This window comes from Leptidea sinapis, chromosome 5 (genome assembly GCF_905404315.1).
Source record: "Leptidea sinapis chromosome 5, ilLepSina1.1, whole genome shotgun sequence".
NCBI lineage: Eukaryota > Metazoa > Arthropoda > Insecta > Lepidoptera > Pieridae > Leptidea > Leptidea sinapis.
In genome coordinates, this window is record NC_066269.1 from 11,655,755 (window position 1) to 11,675,261 (window position 19,507).

The 19,507-nt window shown below is 34.2% G+C and overlaps 1 protein-coding gene across 3 annotated transcripts in view; it reads left to right on the top strand.

Moving 5' to 3' along the window:
- LOC126964470 (putative fatty acyl-CoA reductase CG5065) overlaps positions 1 to 19,507 on the top strand; it is a 109,835-nt gene that overhangs the window by 57,013 nt on the left and 33,315 nt on the right. The window contains exon 1 of one of the 3 annotated variants that reach the window (XM_050807595.1): positions 1,311 to 1,420. The exons of the other annotated variants lie outside the window; for them this stretch is intronic. The gene's annotated coding sequence lies outside the window, so the exon portion shown is untranslated. Of the gene's footprint in view, positions 1 to 1,310; positions 1,421 to 19,507 lie in introns of those variants that run through there. 3 annotated transcript variants of the gene reach the window in all.

The following is a 19,507-nucleotide window of genomic DNA, read 5'->3' on the forward strand; positions in this document are numbered from 1 at the left end:
TTCAAATTCAAATTCAAAAAAATTTTTTTAATCAGGTTAAGATATGAAATCACATGAAAGACAAAAACTACCACCCATTTAGAAATTAATGTCTCAGACCTGAGAACGAGAGATGGCGCAACAAACGCAGCGGGCTTCTTTTTTTAATAAAATTTATAATTTTCTCCATTCCCAATCCGTGGTATCATTAAGTAACTCATCGATGTTATAGAATACGATTATTAAACGTTGATTAAACTTAAACTATGATTTGTATTTAAACAAATTTTTGAAGTGAAATTTCTTTAGCATCGTTTTTATTTGAAAGTTGATGAAACGAAAAAACGCGACAGTAAAAAGAGACAGACACATAAATTCATAAGATTAAACGTGGGAGAAAATGAAATAGGAATTATACGGTGTTTCATTCAGTGTTTTGGTACCAGGCGATCATATTAGAGAAGATATTTTATTATGTATGACGTGGGTACACCTCAATATATTCTGACGTCATGCGCACGACGTGTTCCTGGTTGTCCTGTTTTACTTAATATACCATTGTATTTGTTTGATGCGATTACTAATTATGACAGTAATCACCACCATTATGTTCACGAAGCATCCTTACACAAACAATGAACTTTACCAAACACAATATTATTGTAGATTCAGCAATTTAGATTAAATATTAATAATGATTCTAATGACGATTTAAAAGCGTTTAGTTGAAGCCTATTTGATGTTAGTATTTAATTTTGACTTTGAATCATCTTACATAATATCCCATACTCATCACATATTATCCTATCCTTTATAACTAGCAAATCCCATATTATGATTTATGAGTTAGTTTCACTGCATCACAACAGTAAACAACACATGAATAATGGATCTTTCGATTTAACTGCGAAACCCCAGAGATTGATCGAATTCGCTATAAAAACTGACGTCAAACGTCAAACAAGCAAAAAAAAACCAACAATCCCATACAATCTTTTGTTATTACTATATTCAGTGAAACTGTGATGGGTTCAAAGTTCTCCCATACATATTGTATAAGTAAGTATTTGATCTATTGATTTAAGTATGAAACGCTAAAGACTCACAATCTAAATAATTTGTTATTATAAAGAGATATTCCTCATTTCTGGGAAATTAAAAAAACTTTAATGTTGAGAGTTAAATAATAATCAAAATATTCACCAGTGGGGGGCTCCTTTGCACCGGATGCCGGCTAGATTATGGGTACCACAGCGGCGTCTATTTCTGCCGTGAAGCAGTAAAGTGTACGAGTAAGTAAGCAATCGTGTTATTTAAAAGACGTGGGCCGACGAGAGCGCTGCCATTTGCGGACAAACTTTCAATAAAATATTACGAATCTACATAAATATTCACTATTTTAATATAGGCTGCCAAGAGCCACGGATTAATACAATATTGGGTAAGTTTTTTCACTTGTGCAATCCATTTCTCAGAATATTCTTTTTTAAAGTTATTAATCCATAAATTTATTAACTGTCCCTCACTTCGGGAATTAAATTAACAAAGTATGTTTCGATACAAATTATTATTATATTTTATTTGCAATTAGCTCTTCACAGTTTTAAATACACAAAAAAAACACTGGAATTCTTCTACAACTAAAGTTTGTGTGATTTAATCATTTGATAAGAGAGTATTTTGTCAAATCTGAATAAAATATCTCTAATATATAAAATTCTCGTGTCATGGTGTTAAACTTTGAACTCCTCCGAAACGGCTTGACCGATTCTCATGAAATTTTGAGTGCATATTGGGTAGGTTAGTTTTTCATCCCCCTAAATGTTACGGGTGGCCCAAACGAATTTTTTTTTTTTAGTTTTTTTGACATTTTTTTTAAATTTGTTTGATTATGAGTCAGCATTAAAAATACATACAACTTCAAATTTTCAACCATCTACGATCAACAGTTACTTTTGTATCGCGATTTTAATATCGGCAATAAAACGTTTGCTGGGTCAGCTAGTATTAATATAATACCTACCATACCACCTATTTTCTCATTTCTGCTTTTATATTTATATATATATATATATATATATATTATTTTTTCTTTAATATGGCTTTGAGTATATTGTAAATTGTTATTTAGTTTCATATTGTTTTGGTCTTAACTTTATCGATTATAATTGTTATTTTAATTATTTGATAAAAAAAGATACCATTTGTTGATTATTATATTCAATGCAAGTGTAAAAGTGAACACATACCTTTGTAACCGACTACAAATATGAAATCAGTTGTTAACACTGTTTTTGATATGAAACTTCTAATGTAGCGGGGTAGACTATCCCGTTGACGTACAAATAAAATAATTTTATAATAATAAAGACACGTATATACATAACTGAATTCTTGGCTACTATATTAAATGAATACTTGTTTTATTAAATTACTATTGAGACAGAGACTGACAGAGCGGGATTTTTAGCGGGAATAAATTGACAGAGAGTAGTGTAGTGACACTTGAGTTTCTGACAGCTGGGTGACAGGGTGACGTGTTCTTTATTTCGATGAATTCATACAACATTAAATTTTCAAAATATATATATAATAATATTTATATTATAGAAAATATATTCGATTTCGGTTTAAAAATCGCGCAGGACTTAGTGAAACTGCTGATCTAATGAGACTTAATATGTCTCAAAGTGACTTGAAGTGAAACTTCTTTACGCACGCTTGACTTGGGCAGTAAACAGGCGGATGCGTGACAAACGCTTGCGTTACGCGAACGGGGATTTATTGACTTGGGGTGCAAGCTGGTAAATGCGTGACGTGAGCGTTATTAACGTCCCTTATTTTCATAAAAAAATGGCGTGCGTATATTATACATAGTTGGAAAACCAATTTTTAAATCTCGTTTATATCAATTGTCCTAATCTGTTCTCTAAACCAGATGGTTTTTGTCAATATTAGAAATTTGTTCTACTTACTCGCGGCCACGCGCTAACCTGCACCATACAACGCTAGTAGGGAAGATGTTCTACCTACTCATGGCCGTGCGCTAAGCATGCACGATACAAAGCTAGTGTGGAAGATATTCTACTAACTCGGGGCCGCGCGCTAAGCCTGCATGATACAACGCTAGTAGCGAAGTTGTTCTACTTACTAGCGGTGCCATGTGTTTCACGCTACGTTCGCCTTTTCTCACTCTCTCCCTCTTCTTGGATAAAAACGTCACTGGATTTAAAAAAATTACCATAAATTCGTTCTCTGCACCCTCGAGAACCTAGGCTTCGATATCCATATTGTTGAAATCATAAATTTGCGTGGCGGCCATCTTGGATTCAAAAAAATATCCCAAATTCGTTTTCTGCACCCTTTTTTTTAATGTCTAATATTTTAATGTCTAATATGGAATAGGAGGACAAACGAGCGTACGGGTCACCTGGTGTTAAGTGATCACCGCCGCCCACACTCTCCTGCAACACCAGAGGAATCACAAGAGCGTTGCCGGCCTTTAAGGAAGGTGTACGCGCTTTTCTTGAAGGTACCCATGTCGTATCATCCCGGAAACACCGCACAAGGAAGCTCATTCCACAGCTTGAAATCATAATTTTGCTCGGTGGCCATCTTGGATTTATAAAAACACCTGCACGATACAAGGCTAGTAGATGCAAGGAAGATGTTCTACTTACTAGCGGCCGCGTGCTAATCCAGCACGATACAAGGCTAGTAAGGCAGCCCGAGAGTAAGAAATACTCTTCCTCAATCGGTGTCAATTGCTCTCTCCCTTGAACAAAAACGTCTTAATTTTCCGTACGCTACCGTTTCCGTTTCATTTGTAAAAAAAAGTACCCTCATGTGCCTAAAGTGGTTTCACTTCAAAATATATATATAACTCTAATTTTAATGTAATGAAGCCGTTAAGAAGAAGAAGTTGTAATCAAAGCGCGGTCGAAACACAACTGAATGAAAACTCTGCCTGATACACGCGGAGACAGGGTTTTTATTCTGATCATTTTTGAGTGTGTTTGAGTCATAATGACTCTAGTATACTCGGAATTATAATTCGAGATAAAAAATGTACACAATGATGTTGCCAATAACAAATTATATCCTTTTCCATTGTGCGTTTTAAAATATACTAAAATAGTATTTTAAAATTATAAGTGTAGTCTAAATACATATAATTAAATATTGCACAACGTTTTCTCTTTGTAATATAGCATAAAATACAGCCAAAAAATTAAAATGTAAATTTATTGTGCAAACTTTGCTTTGACACTGGCAATAAGATAGAAGCTGTAAACATTAGGCTCGTCTACAGAAGAAAAACGTTGATAATGTCATAATGTTATATTTTTTTTTATGGAATAGGAGGACAAACGAGCGTACGTACGTATAAAATATCTTGGTCGTAGTGACAGGTATGACTGGTCGCCATATTGTTTTGTTCATTCGGTTTATGATATTCATTGTGATTGAATGTGCTCGTCTTGCTTTCCCGTTGTAGTTGTTAAGATTTTGTTTGTTGTTAAGTTTTCTTTATTTTGTTTATAAATTTATTTTTATTTCGTTGTTGTCACTAACATAACGAAGGATGGATGCTGCGCCAGGTTAATCGACAGGACATTCTGTCACCTCTGAAAAACGCGCGCAACGCACTCCTATTTCTGTGTCTGAAAAGGTTATGATGATGAATGCCTAATTCATGCCATTCATGATACAGATTATGTAAAACTTAATGTGTAATGATATTATTATGATAATTTGGACATTTCTTGCACTCATAAGTTATTTGATATGTGTGGTTAAAATATTTATTATTATTTAAGATTGTTCAAGCTGTTAACTCTGATCTTGATCTGCCTGATTTTTCAATGCACACGATGAGAATCGTCCTAAAATATATACATTTTTAATATGCTACCTGCAAGCGCCACAGGTCACGCAACATCGAAAATGTGGTTTGATACTCAAATTAAAACTCCTAAATAAGCAATCTTAGAGTGCCTTACCACAGGTTTAAAAGCTCGAACCGGAGAAGGAAGGCGTCTTATAATATCGCATAGGCTGCGAGGACGGATTTTGTAGATGGAGCATTATTAATGTTCGAATTCAAAAAAATAAATTGCTCATTATGAAAAGTGGTTAAAGGGCATACTGCCAACGGTAAAAACCAATTCGGTATTTGTTTTAATGTCCCTTACCACTCCCGAAGATTAGAATCGAACCCCACAACTGCCCGATGGAAAGCTCAAATTATTGAATAGCTCATATCCAAAAATAAAAATTATGAAGTAAATACGATAAATCAGTTACTAGAAATCGTAAAAAGAGAAAAATCGCATTATCAAACTTTTTTTGGGGACAATATGGCTGCGGAAAATAAAATTTATTATAAAAGTCGCCAATTCCGATTCGTCAACATCAAGCTCTTCAGACCCCGAATCAGAGAGCGAATATTAATATGGAAATTATTTATTATATACATATATATATATATACTAGCTGACCCCACAGACGTTGTTCTGTAGATAATAAAAAAGTTACTGTTTAATAATAAATTTGCCAATAATATTTCAAAACATCGAGAAATATTTCGTAATGTATGCTCCTTGTTGTTATAATGAAATTGTTTCAAAGCAGAACTGTCAAACCGTGCATCACTAAATTCTCTCATAGAAAATATGTTCATACAAAACAAATATTGAAAATAAAAATAATTGTGGGTACCAAATCGAAATAAAAACTTAAGTAATAGAAGTAATCCCCATTAAAATCCGTTCATTAGTTTAGTAGTCCATCGCGGACAAACAACGTGTCACGTAATCTATATATATTAAGATATATGTATTATTAATCAAAATAACTTTATTATTAAACTATCCTAAAAAATGTAGATAATCTCTGAATTTTCACAATGACATTTCTTTGTTTACATTTTATATCTCGAATTACATTTCCAACTATAGTCAATGCATCAAGACCGTTCATAGGCACTCCGCATAGACAAACAATCGCCTTCCTCGACTAAATTTTAGGGAAGTGAATGAGCTGTCCCACGACGCGTTACGCCCCTACGAATCTTCTACAATATCATTATTTATTATGTGTTCATGAATCACATTTCAAATGAGTCTTTTCATGCTAAGGTTGTTAAAGTTTGACTTTGTGACCTTAAGCTCGTTCGTGTTATTGTTTCCCATGAGAAACCAAATTGCTATAATTAAGGCGATACTTAATAAAATAATAATACTTAATGACCTCGAGGAGTTCATTCACGGCCGCCCGCTCGCCATATATGTCAAAGTAGTCGGTAGTTCATTTCATATTTAACAATTTTCTTAAATCGTCTATTCCTATCTTCAATTCTGTTTTTTTTCTAAATCGCAATTTTCAAATTTATTAAATTCGTTCTTTTGAGGACGTTTTTTATATAATATATATATATACGACCCATATAGCCGAATGCTTAGTGACCCTGGCTACAAAGCTAGAGATTCCCCGGGTTCGAATCCCGAAAGGTGCAATCATTTATATGATGAATATCGATGTTTGTTTCCGTTAAATATATCGTTGTATTGTACCTATAGTACAGGCTATGCCTAGTTTGGGGCAAGATAATTTGTGTAAATGTGTGGCAATATTATTATATTCTCTATTTTATTTTAACTACCCAATATCTATGCTAAATACAAGAAATAAAACAACTCCTTTTTGATCACACTAAAAACACGGAACTAGATTAACAAATCAAGGAAATACTAACTAATTAGAACAAGGTAAAACCCAGTACCAGCTTCTTCCATTTGACCGCATAACGAAGAGCGGCTTAAAGCATCGACAAATTCAAATTAAAAATATTTCTATTCAAAATAGGATTCAAAATCACTTATTGAACGTGAAAAACTACCATCCATTTAAAATAGACTGCCTCAGACCTGAGAAGAACGGGCGCAAGAAACTGAGCGGGCTTTTTTTTATTATATAAAAATATGGATTACAATGTGATATCGTACAATAAACATTTATAATCAAGAGCCTGAGGGTGCTCGCTTCATTCCCAGTCTGTGGTGTCATTAAGAAAATCGTTTATGCCATAGTAACCTTTCCCACACAAACGTTTTTTAACAATTCTTTTAAATTGAAACAATCAAATCATCTCCGATCAACTTGATTGCTTGGTATTGCGTACCTGAGTTTTCTCTGCATCTTCTACCGCATTTATCACGGGGTCTGCTCAGAGGCGTTGTACGGATTGATATCAGCGACTGAATTCCACCACGGGACATTATGTCAAAATTCAAAAGTCCACCCGCATCACGTTGACATCTACAAACTTTTTTTTACAGGCATTCTACAAACGCGCGTTTTGCTAGAAATTTCATGCCTCGTTAAGCTACTTTATCTACATCCATGCTTTAAATCCTCTATTAAAGATTCTAAAACAGTTAGCTTATTGCCAACATTAAAACACCCTATGTCCTAATAACCATTACAACAAACGAGTGTTGTAATGAAATTCAGTACAGCATTACAACACTCGTTCAGAATCCTTTGTAAGGATTCATATTATGGGTGTAGATAAAGTCTTGTATGCAACTGTTGATAATAAGGTATTAAAACACTCATGTGATACTATATTCTAAACCAAATCCACATTGGTGTTTTAATACCCCTTATTACACAAACGATTTGACTTAGGCACCTTCACGAATAGAGCATATACTCCCACCTTAAAGTCCAGCATCACATCTCATGACCCCTGGTGTAGCGGATGTCCATGACCCAATTGTTACACCATATCACGTGAGCCTATTATCCATTTGCCTCTTATATAAAAGAAGGTCATAAACTCATAATCTATTGCGTATGGGAACGAGAGCGTCAGATATGGAGTCGGAGATCATCCGTTTATCGTAGGCTTTAGTCATTTATTGTTCCATTAAGGAATATCCACTGAAAAATGGTATCAGCACGATCCATTTGACCGTATGCAACGCAGAGCAGCTCGAATCGTCGGGGACCCAGTGCTCTGTGAACGGCTGGATCACTTGGCGTTGCGTAGAGACGTCGCTTCATTGTGTGTCTTCTACCACATTTATCACGGAGAATGATCCGAAGAGCTGTTTAACCTGATTCCTGCCGCCGATTTCCACCTTCGCACGACACGCCACAAATTAGGATATCATTCCCACCATCTGGATGTGTGTTGGTCCTCCACAGTGCGGTTTTCAAGGAGCTTTTTCCACGTACGTGTAGTGTGGAATGAGCTTTCTTGTGCGATACCGGGACGATAAAAAGGCCGTAAACGCTCCTGTGATTCCTCTGGTGTTGCAAGAGAATGTGGGCGGCGGTGATCACTTAACACCAGGTGACACGTACTCTCGTTTCTCCTCCTATTCCATAAAAAAAAAATCTATTTGAAGCGCAGCGGAGAGTAATCCTTAATCTACGAGTTTAAGTATAATATTCAAACCCCGGAAAAGACTGAGCGGTTTTAAGTTAAACTCTGACATAACATTGCAGCGCTAAAAAGTATACTACGTAATTGCAATTATTATCATGACACAATCCCAGTGATTGGACATCGAGATACATTTAACAAAGAAGATTATTAATTCCATTAATTACGTTGTACTTCCTTGAGTTTCTGTAGTAGAAAATGTTTTTTTTTTCATTAATACCTCACACTCGTCTTACACAAATCGCCATATTTATAAGACGTTGGTCTTTAACAACTGTCATTTGCTGATACACGTTTCATAAAACATTCTGAATTCAATTTTTTTTTTATAATAACAAAAACCAAAAACTTTTACTTTTCTTTTTGGTAAGTTTTTTTTTAACTTTCTTTTTATGCTTCTTATATACATATTAATATATTATACTTTATCTTTGAAGTTATACTAATGATAATTATTTTGGCGTGCTGGGGAAAAAATACCATTGCGCGCTCCGACACCCAAATTCGACAGCCTGACGTTAGTTGGTAAAGTAGACCATTTGGATCATACTTCAGGTGCCATAAGCTTCTTGTAACTTATATATTTTCTACAGAATCGCAACCAATGGACGAGAATTAAATTTCCAATTTGTATAACTTTAAAAAAAAAAACAATTCTTTCTAATTGAATATTTTTTTTAATCATATTTAAATAAACGTTATTTAACTAAATTATTATGCAGTATAATAATATCTTAATTGGTGGCATTTAATACTGACGACACGCCACAAGTTAGAATATCATCCCCACCATCTGGATGTGTGGCGTTCCTCCACAGTGCGGTTTTCAAGGAGCTTTCTTCCTCGTACTACAATGCTGTGGAATAAGCTTCCTTGTGTGGTGTTTTCGGAACGATACGACATGGTTACCTTCAAAAAAAGCGCGTACACCTTCCTTAAAGGCCGTCAACGCTCTTGTGATTCCTCTGGTGTTGCAAGAGAATGTGGGCTGCGGTGATCACTTAACACCAGGTGACCCGTACGCTCGTTTGTTCTCCTATTCCATAAAAAAAATACCTTATTATTCTTTCTACAAACGTTAAATAGCACGAGGAATATTTTTTTTTAAGAATTTCTGTTTTATTACTCGAAATAAGTGTAACTTCTTCCGTGCATATACACACACAAACACAAAAACTTTTGTTAAGTCGGCCGATTTATTTGCATTCTTTTCCATAATTATTATGAGAAAATTTCGTCATGAGACTGCGTCGTACATGAATATGGCTACATACCGATGTTTTAACCACTTATTTGTGTTTATAAATTATCTCATTTACCTCTGAGCAATAATGAGAAGATGTGGCAATAAATATATTTTTATTTTTGTAAATCTATATTTACAGTTTCATAATGCCTACTACTCGCCTAAGTCGAGTTAGTAGGTAAGTCTTTTGTGGGGCGATGTATATGCTTTTACAACAAGATCCCAGAAAATGTTAAAAACAAAATAATTACGTTATTCAAAAGAATTGTTAAAAACGTTTGTGTGGTAAAGGTTACTATAACATAAATGACTTTCTTAATGATACCACAGATTGGGAATGGAGTGGACCGCGCTCACGCTTGTAAATAATAAGTTCAATTGTTCGATATTACTTTGTTAGCATATTTTTTTATGAGAAAAAGAAGCCCGGTAAGTTTATTGCGCCCGTTCTGCTCAGGTCTGAGACATACTTTTCAGAATAGGTGGTAGTTTTTGACTTACAATAAGTGATGTCACATCCTATTTTGAATAAAAATATTTGAATTTGCATATACTATATTATTGTATTTCGGGTACATTATATTAATAACTTACAAAATGATAGCAAAAGAAATAATATACTTATACCTAACTTTAAATGCTATATTTCGTTTGATTGTTTTTAATCTTATATATTTTATATTTTGATATTTATATGTTATTACGGGCACATTTTATTAAGGAAGGAAATGAAACCACAAGAAATCTACTTATAACTTTAAATTTTATAATTATTCTTTTTCTTTTGATTGTTTTTATCAATATATTAAATAAATATACCACTTTAAATTTTAATGAAACCACAAGAAATCTACTTATAACTTTAAATTTTATAATTATTCTTTTTCTTTTGATTGTTTTTATCAATATATTAAATAAATATACCACTTTAAATTTTAATTAACAAAAAATGCGCTCCCATTTCGAGACTGACGCACGGTTCCTTTTGCTACGTCAACTACATAGTTCGTAATTTGCAGTATATGATTCGGTTGGAAGGCTTAGGTACTTTCTTACCATGAGATGAACTTCCAGCCATCGCATCCCTTGCTATACCTCAGGGAAGATATACTTGACTCCAACCTAACACCTAACATAGTTTTCCCCAGTAATTTTCATTTTATTAATATTTTTTATGAATATTTTTGTTTATGTGGATGGTGTTATTATAGTTCGTGTACTGCTTTTTTATAAGTTTTCATTTAGTTTGATTATATATTATTATTAACCCCTTTTGCCGAAAAGGTCGTAGGATACCTGTCATTCATAGCTAACAGTAATTTCACTAGCTACGGCGCTCTACAGTCCGAAACACAGTTAAAAACGATATAAAACAACACAGTACAAAAGTACATATTTTTAACAATACTAATTATTTTTCTAAAACAACCCGATGCTCTTGTTTTTGCACGGTTAAGGTTTTCGTGTACATACCGGCTATCGAGTACCTAACTATTGATACTTACTTTTTAAAATAAATAGTTTTCGAAACCGTCATTCCGTACCGAAAACTGTTTATGTTTTGGTTTATGTATATGGTACATGGTTTATTACAGCTAAGTTTTATGTCAGTAAAGTCTGAGCAAAGTGTAAGTGAGCTCAGTAGATCTAAGCCTAAAATCTGTCGTTTATCTCAAGATGACCCGCGCGGCCCGAACGTTCGAATAATATTTTCGGTTCAAAATTGTTATGAGTTTCGTGCGCCGTGGTATTACTTGGACTGACATCAAAAATAAGTGATTCTTGAGAAAATAAATGACTGTAATATGAACTATTTTAATAGGACCTGTTACAAAATGCCAACGTAGGTCATGTGAGATATGAAACCAGCTGTACGGGCAAACGTTCACAAAATGCTGTTTTTTTTCTCTATTTGTCATTATGTGATAGAATACTAAGTATCATTGGCCTAGTAATTTCACTGGGTCGCCGTAAGACCCGAAGGTCGCTAAGAACTGAAATTCAAATAGTAGTTGCACATTATTACTTAAAGGCCGGACCGCATTATACCGGCGCTGCGCGGCGCGTCGCATCACGTCGCTCGACAGCACATATGGCGTTGCAACTGCAGTTAGCGAAAGCTCGTGTCATTTCTATAGCAGTTCGATAGTGACAAGGATAGTCATTATTTATTTGTTGTGTGGTAGAAGAATAATTATAGAAAAAAATTAGAAGAAATGGCTTGCTGACATACCAAGGTCACGCTATCAAGAAGTCAAATATCATTATTTGTTTCCTTTCCTTCTTAATGACTCTGCAGGATTTCACACTTACTTCAGAATGTCGAAGACAAAATTCTATGAAATTAACAATTAACAGTACGCATACTTAAGTCAAAATATTCTCTCGGAGGCAACTATGCCGCGACGAAAGAAATAATGACCAAACCCTCGTCACTGTCACTCATCTTGGAATGTTGCTCGCACGTAAACTGGTATAGAAATGACGCGAGCTGCCGCTCACTGCAGTTGTAATGCGGTATGTACCGTCGAGCGACGCACCGCGCAGCGCCGTTCAAATGCGGTCCGACCGCTGTGGTGCCAACCTAGCTGAACTTTGTTGCAAAGAAGCCTTTGACTATTGTATAGAAAATGTCCCCCGACCAATTGTTATTCAATACAAAAATATGATGATTTAAATAAGCAGTAATGTGTAAGCATTATTGTGTTTCGGTCTGAAGGGCGCCGTAGTTAGTGAAATTACTGGGCACATAAAGACTTATACTTAACATGTTATGTCTAAAGGTGACGAGCGCAGTTGTAGTGCCGCTCAGAATATTTGTGGTTTTTCAAGAACCTTGAGCGGCACTGCGTTGTAATAGTAGCACTTATCGATTACTATCAGCTGAACGTCCTGCTCGTCTCACACTTATTTTCATTAAAAAAAGCCGCTATGTATAATGTAACCCCTTAAGTTTATCATAACACTTTATCTTGCTTTATAATTTAGATGTAATTTCATAATTAAGATAATAAACCGGACTTTTAGGAAGTTTAAATTATACAATTATTTTGATTATTAGTTTCAGCTCAATGATAAATAGATATAACACCTTCTATGGCCTTAAGTACTGGGACAAATAAAATTCATTATTTTTTTATGACATTATTGTACCTAATCTTAATAAAGCTTAAATTATGTATTTATTTTTTGAAATCCAAGGAATAAATAAGAAGAAATCTTAATCGAAATGGCAACCTATGGCTTAAACGCACGCCTTAAATCTCTCAGGCCGAATCTAAGGATTAACGTACTATTTCCATGCGATATTTTGTCATTGCGTGTTCTAGAAATTTCTTAAGCGACTTAGCACTTAGGCTGAGATTTATAGCACATCTCCAATGCTTTGGAGATGTGGTGCTGGAGGCGTATGTTGAGGATACCTTGGACGGCCAAGAGAACAAATGTGTCGATCCTCTCACAGTTCAAGATAAAAACCCGTATGCCACCAACGAATACTTTCGTATTTTGGCCACATAATGCGAAGGGGTAATGAGAAGGCTGGAGAAATTGATCGTAGTTGGGAACACAAATGGCAAGGTAGCCCAAGGCCGCTCTTCTACTAGATGGACCGACCAAATAAAAGACTCCAGGAGGCCTACTCGCAAAATCGACAACGATATATTCGGAACGATACGATAATACTCCGAATATATCGTACCTACCCTACTCTAACAAATGTTCGCATTCCATATCGTCTATCGTCACAACATTGTAACCATAGACTAATATTACGATTTTTTTACGATGTTAAAGTGAATGAATTATGTGCAAACATTGAAAAAATTAAATATTATCTGTGCTATGTCGCTGTTAAGTGTCAAAAGACAAAACATAGTTTAGGCGCTAAAGATCATGTCAGACTCTGCATCACCAATTTGGTATCATTTACACAAAATGTAAAGGTTCAAAAATTTCAAAAAAGTTCAATCATCGTTTCGACATTGAATACGATGTAACTAAGAGTAGGATTCGACATGACTAATGCCACCATATATCGAATATTGATTTTAGGAGTAGACCGCCAGGTCCGCGAGGTTTATGTAGCACATACAAATAATAATATTTTATTAATATTAAAGGTAAATGTTTGCATAAGAGGTGTATTAAATTAAACTTTAAGTTATTTGATACTTTTCAGTTTTTGAAGTTGGTATTTTTAAACGTAGTTTATTTTTTATTTTTTACGTTTTAGTGTCAGTTAATAAAAACATATGATCAACCTTAATGAAAACTTAAAAAAAGGCGTACACAGAAAACAATTATTATGTCATCGAGGTAGACAAAAATTTTCATATAAATGTTCATAAAGTGAAAACTACTGGGCCATAGTATGTAAAAATTTTATGAGACCAAAAGGCATCTATTTTGCATCGAACAAAATAAGAATTACGTAAATCGGATCATACATCTCAGAGTAATTGGTGTACATATATAAAAAAAAATACCGATCGAATTATAATAATAGCCTGCTCCATTTTGAAGTTGGTTAAAAAGAAGCCCTCTGAGTTTCTTGCTCCCGTTCTTCTTAGATCCTCTTTTTAACCGACTTCAAAAAAGGAGGAGGTTCTCAATTCGTCGGTATGTTTTTTTTGTTTGTTACCTCAACTTTCGACTGGGTGAACCGATTTTAATAATTCTTTTTTTATTGGAAAACTGGTGCTTCCCATTGTAATTTGGTCCAGTTTGATCTGATATATAAAACCATAAAAGTCTTAAATTTGCTATACGTTGTGGACGACAAATTAACGAATAACTCAATATCGCGCCAAATGATTTCGATGATTCTTTATTATTGTAAAGGACAGTTTAGTTTCTGATAATGGGATTACAGTAAGGGAACGATCAGTGGCAGAATTTCCAACTATCTGTAATCAAATTGCAAAACGCTTACGTTCATTGCTGCATTGTAAAATTTATAAAAGTAAATATATAAAAGTGTCCTTCAAATTCACTAAAAATAAAAAAAGAATTAACATAAAGACTCCAAAAACACTATTACAACATAATAGATGGAACATGCACTAAAATGTATAAAAATAATTGCGTATTTTTATACAATCTAATTAATTAATCTAATTCTAGCTACGGTTATTGTTATTTTCGGAGTCGGTGTCAGCCAATTATGTTTGTAACATAGTTATAGGTGAGATGTCCTTGAAGCGAGAGCGGGGCCGCGGCGGGAGGACACCGATTCCAAAAATAGCAATAACCATAACTAGAATTAGATTAATTAATTAGATTGTATAAAAATACGCAGTCTGTGATAACATTCTCACTGTTTTGTGGGTTTAATTTTTAGAATAACATTGTAATTATATTAAAATATTGTAATTATTATAATTATATTTTTGTGTTTAGATTGTCTTGAGGTTAGCGACAAAAAGTAATTTACATATTTGTAATTAAGTTGTTGCCAGTAAGAGCTAAATAACAAGTATGTAGTCGTTATTAATTAAGGTTTGAAGTTGTACTTTTTGTGGCGCGTAAGGGAAAAAATATTATTTTAACATTTTTAAAATTTAGACCTGTGTGGGGATGCAAAAAGAGGATGAAAGTTCTATAGTTGGTTGCTTTTAAAAATGCATTAACCACAGAATTTTGTTGTGTATTATTTGCAAAGTGAGTATATTAAACAATTGAAATAACTGCCCAAAGTAACAAATGCACACTTACGAAGTTGCGGGTTTTAAAAGCTAGTATAAACATTTTTTTAAGTTTTTAAAGTGATAACCTTCCCTTCTAGGATTAACACAAATAAAATTTGAAAAACAAAATTTTATGAACCGTGCGGGACTCGAACCCACGACCTCCGGCGTTCCGTGACGGTGCTCTAACCAACTCATGAATACACATCCTGAGAGTTGAACAAGGCATACAACATTTTATGACGATACGTCACTCGAACGGTTAGCTCAGTTGGTTAGAGCAGCGGCACGGAACACCGGAGTTCGTGGGTTCTAGTCCCGCATTGTTCATAAAATTTGGTTTTCCAAATTTAATTTGTGTATTAAAGCTAGTATAATATATACTAGCTGAACCGAAAGACGTTGTTCTGTTCATAATAAAAATTCTTAGGGGTGGAATTTCGTAAAATCCGTTCTTAGCTGACCTTTTCTCGGCGAAATAAATATTCCTGTAAAATTTCAATTCTCAATGCTTTATGGTTCCAGAGATATCGTGATGAGCCAATATATATTCACCAGTGGGAGGCTCCTTTGCATAGGATGTCGGCTAGATTATGGCCACCACAACGGTGCCTATTTCTGCCGTGAAGCAGTAATACTTACACATTACTGCTTCACGGCAGAAATAGGCGCCGTAGCTAGTGAAATTACTGGGCAAATTAGACTTAACATCTTATGTCTCAAGGTGACGAGCGCAGTTGTAGTGCCGCTCAGAAATATTGGGGTTTTTCAAGAATCCTGAGCGGCACTGCATTGTAATGGGCAGCGCGCATGAATTACCATAAACTGGACGTCATGCTCGTCTCGTCCCTTATTTTCATTAAAAAAAATATATAATATATAGGTGAAAATCTCTAATATATACAATATCTTTCATCCATAATTTCAACGACTATTTTACGAATTTTCGATCAGGCCACGTGTCCTGACGCGAGGAAGTTTTCACTTCAAATAAACATGCTAAATTGCGCCGATATTTCGCTGTCGCCCATTTAATGCGAACTTTACGTTGGCACAGTAAGGCAAAATATGTCAAAGCATTGTGATATTGTATCGAGGAATATTGTTCACCTAGTTCCACATAGCAACACTAATATTGAACACGCCGTAATCCATTCAAATTAGATTTGTTCACAATAGTAGGTGACCGGGGTATTTAGGCTTTACACACACTATGCGTTTGTTACGAATAATACATTTACATGTTAAATAAAATTATTTGAGTGAATCTCTTTTTACTGTTGTATCTGCAACCAGTGCATTCATTTAAAACAAATGTGCTACATGCTTCTCTCAATCAAAATGCGTCCTCCAGCGAGAATATCTACTCATAAGTCTTCTAAAACATAATAGAATTCAAATTCGAATATTTTTATTCCAAATAGGATATATATATTGAAAGTCAAAAACTACCACCCATTCAAAACCTGAGAAGAACTGTATTTCCTTTTAAAGCTCTTAACATATAGCTTTGACATATATTGAGATGGGCATCTGTTTCAAGATTAGATATCTTGATCATAGTGATTTCTTCGCTCACTGTAAGCATTTCAAGATGGTGGTGGATTTAGTCGCTAACTGCTGTTTGATTGGAGGACTGTGTTCACCATTATGTGCATTCGTTTGATGGAGAAATTACAAGCACTACCCCATAGCAAAAGGCCCTAAACAGGATTCAGTACAGACTTGTACACTAAAGTACCCGTCACGAGAAGCTATAAATTATGTAAACAAACATCTTTTACTAAGTAAACATTTTATACTGCGACTTTTTTTACTGCTTTAGCGTAGCAACCAAAGGAAGTTTTTTTTCAATTTAGTTATTTTTGTTACGTGTTAGTTTCGTAATGTGATCAATCCATATCATACACCTATCAAGATAAAGACCAAGGTATATTTAAAGTTACTTTTTTCGATTCGCCCGTTACAAAACCTTTTAATTGTCTTGTTTAGGCCTTCCTGTAGATTTATAAGACTTGTAGTGGATCTTTGTGACTCGGGAGGCTGTAGTTGATAATCAAAGGAGGTCAGTTTGTAGTAAAATGAAAATCCTAAAGCACATTAAGTTCAAGGTTCACAGTTTATAGTGATAAAATATTATAGACATAAAATCTGTAGTACTTTTGTGAGCATTAGCCACTTGTTGACAGATAAGACCCAAGTAATAAAAATAGCTGGGTGGAAGATTTTAATTTTACATAGAATTCTTTTGTGCTCGATTCCAACACAAGCCGTCGCACACGTAAGAACACTGCAACGCAGTAACCTTCTTGTGTCTTCAGTTCCTTGTTGTGTCTTTCTTATTTTGTCGCAGATTCACAAAACCCGTCCCATAGTCGAGTGTTTATGTCTAATGCTATATTGATGGTTAGGTGTTATGCCATTTTCTGTTGGTATAAGAAGGACTCGTCGAAGAAGGAGTAATAAGTGAATCTTAACAACACTTATTTCACACGATGATTAGCAATGTACGCACTTAAATAATTGATAAAATTACAAAAAAAAAAAAATTAATAATAATAATAATTTAAATTTTCGGCAGTGAAAACTTTTTTATTATAAGGCTCTGTAATCAATCCTCTGGCGTCTTGTTTACTATAGTTTAGATAACATATAATGTAGTGACGATGTCACTTATGGCTAAATAAATATTTCTAATATATGTCACTTCACCCTATACTAGATTGAGATTTATACACAGCTTCATGGAAAGCAGAAGTATAATTTTGAAAATGTTATTTTTACCTAATAATTAATATTTAATTACATCTTAATCTTCTCGTTTTAATCAAGAATGACTTAAATTGAATTATTGTATGAAAACTTGTCTTATACATAGAAAATACTACTTTTTGTCTTGGCAAATGATGGAGAACTTGCGTAAACTCGTTGATTATAAAAAAAAAGCCATCAACGTTAAATCCGCCGTTTCTGTTTTCGCCCTTAGGTTACGTCAGCTGTATAACGCGATGTGGTGTGGCGCTAACAGTATTACACGCTTCAATTGAAATATTAATGTTTTTATTACCACATTCTCGACTGCATATGAAATTATTTTTCAATTGAGTTTCTTTATCGAGCTATCGCGTCAATTGTGGTGTCAAAATAATCTCTCTTACTATGCCTTGGACAGTCAATCTTGACCCTAGAGAATAAGGACGGCGATGTTTCCTTGGCTTTTAGAACTGCATTTGAAGAATACTAAGATCTCTCTGGTCATATCAGTGGTATCTCGAACGTCATAACAGAATTTTTGACCACACAAAATTCTAGCTTCTTTTCTAAATGTTTCCTAACGACAGCTTTCTATATTCAGTAGCAATCTTTAGTTGACAATCTAAGATTGATATTATACCTAGTTGTTGTTTAAGGTTATGGTGATCTATACTTCAATCTATCAATGGCATGACTTATTTATATGAATGGGACAGATACGATATGGTTTACGATAGTTGACATATTGTAATGTGGATTCCAAATCGAATAACAACCCATTTGTATTTTTTTCGAGACTGCAAAAAGTGGAACAGTAAAGCTCTTGTTGACTCGACCAATAGGCCCATGGTAAATGTGAAGTTATTAAGAAAAGTTGCATCCACACTCATTCTTTACTCTAGTGATATCAATCTTTGTTATCGAGTTGTTAACCGACTTCAAAAAGGAGGAGGTTATCAATTCGATCGTAAGTAAGCTGTTTATAATATTAAGTTTTATTTTGTTTAGGGCTTGGCACTGACTTAAAATCTATCAATAGGTAGCACATACAAATAATAGTATTTCATTCATATTAAAAGTAAAGGTTTGCATAAGAGGTGTATTAAATAAAATTTTTAGTTTAGAAAAATATACAAATTTTCAATAAAAGCCTTTAAGCTTGTGTTACGTTATTTCGTAAAAGAAACGGATTTTTTTAATATTTTGATTTCGTCAAATGGAACTATTGCGTACGAGGTTGCCAGACTGATCTGCCACATAAGTCATCTAATAAATAAATATAGCGGCAAAGTGATTGTGAAACGCAACCTTTTTTATCTGGAACTTTTACGTAGCCAGTAATTTACCTAGCCTATGCCAATCAGAAATGAGGAGATCCATAGGAGA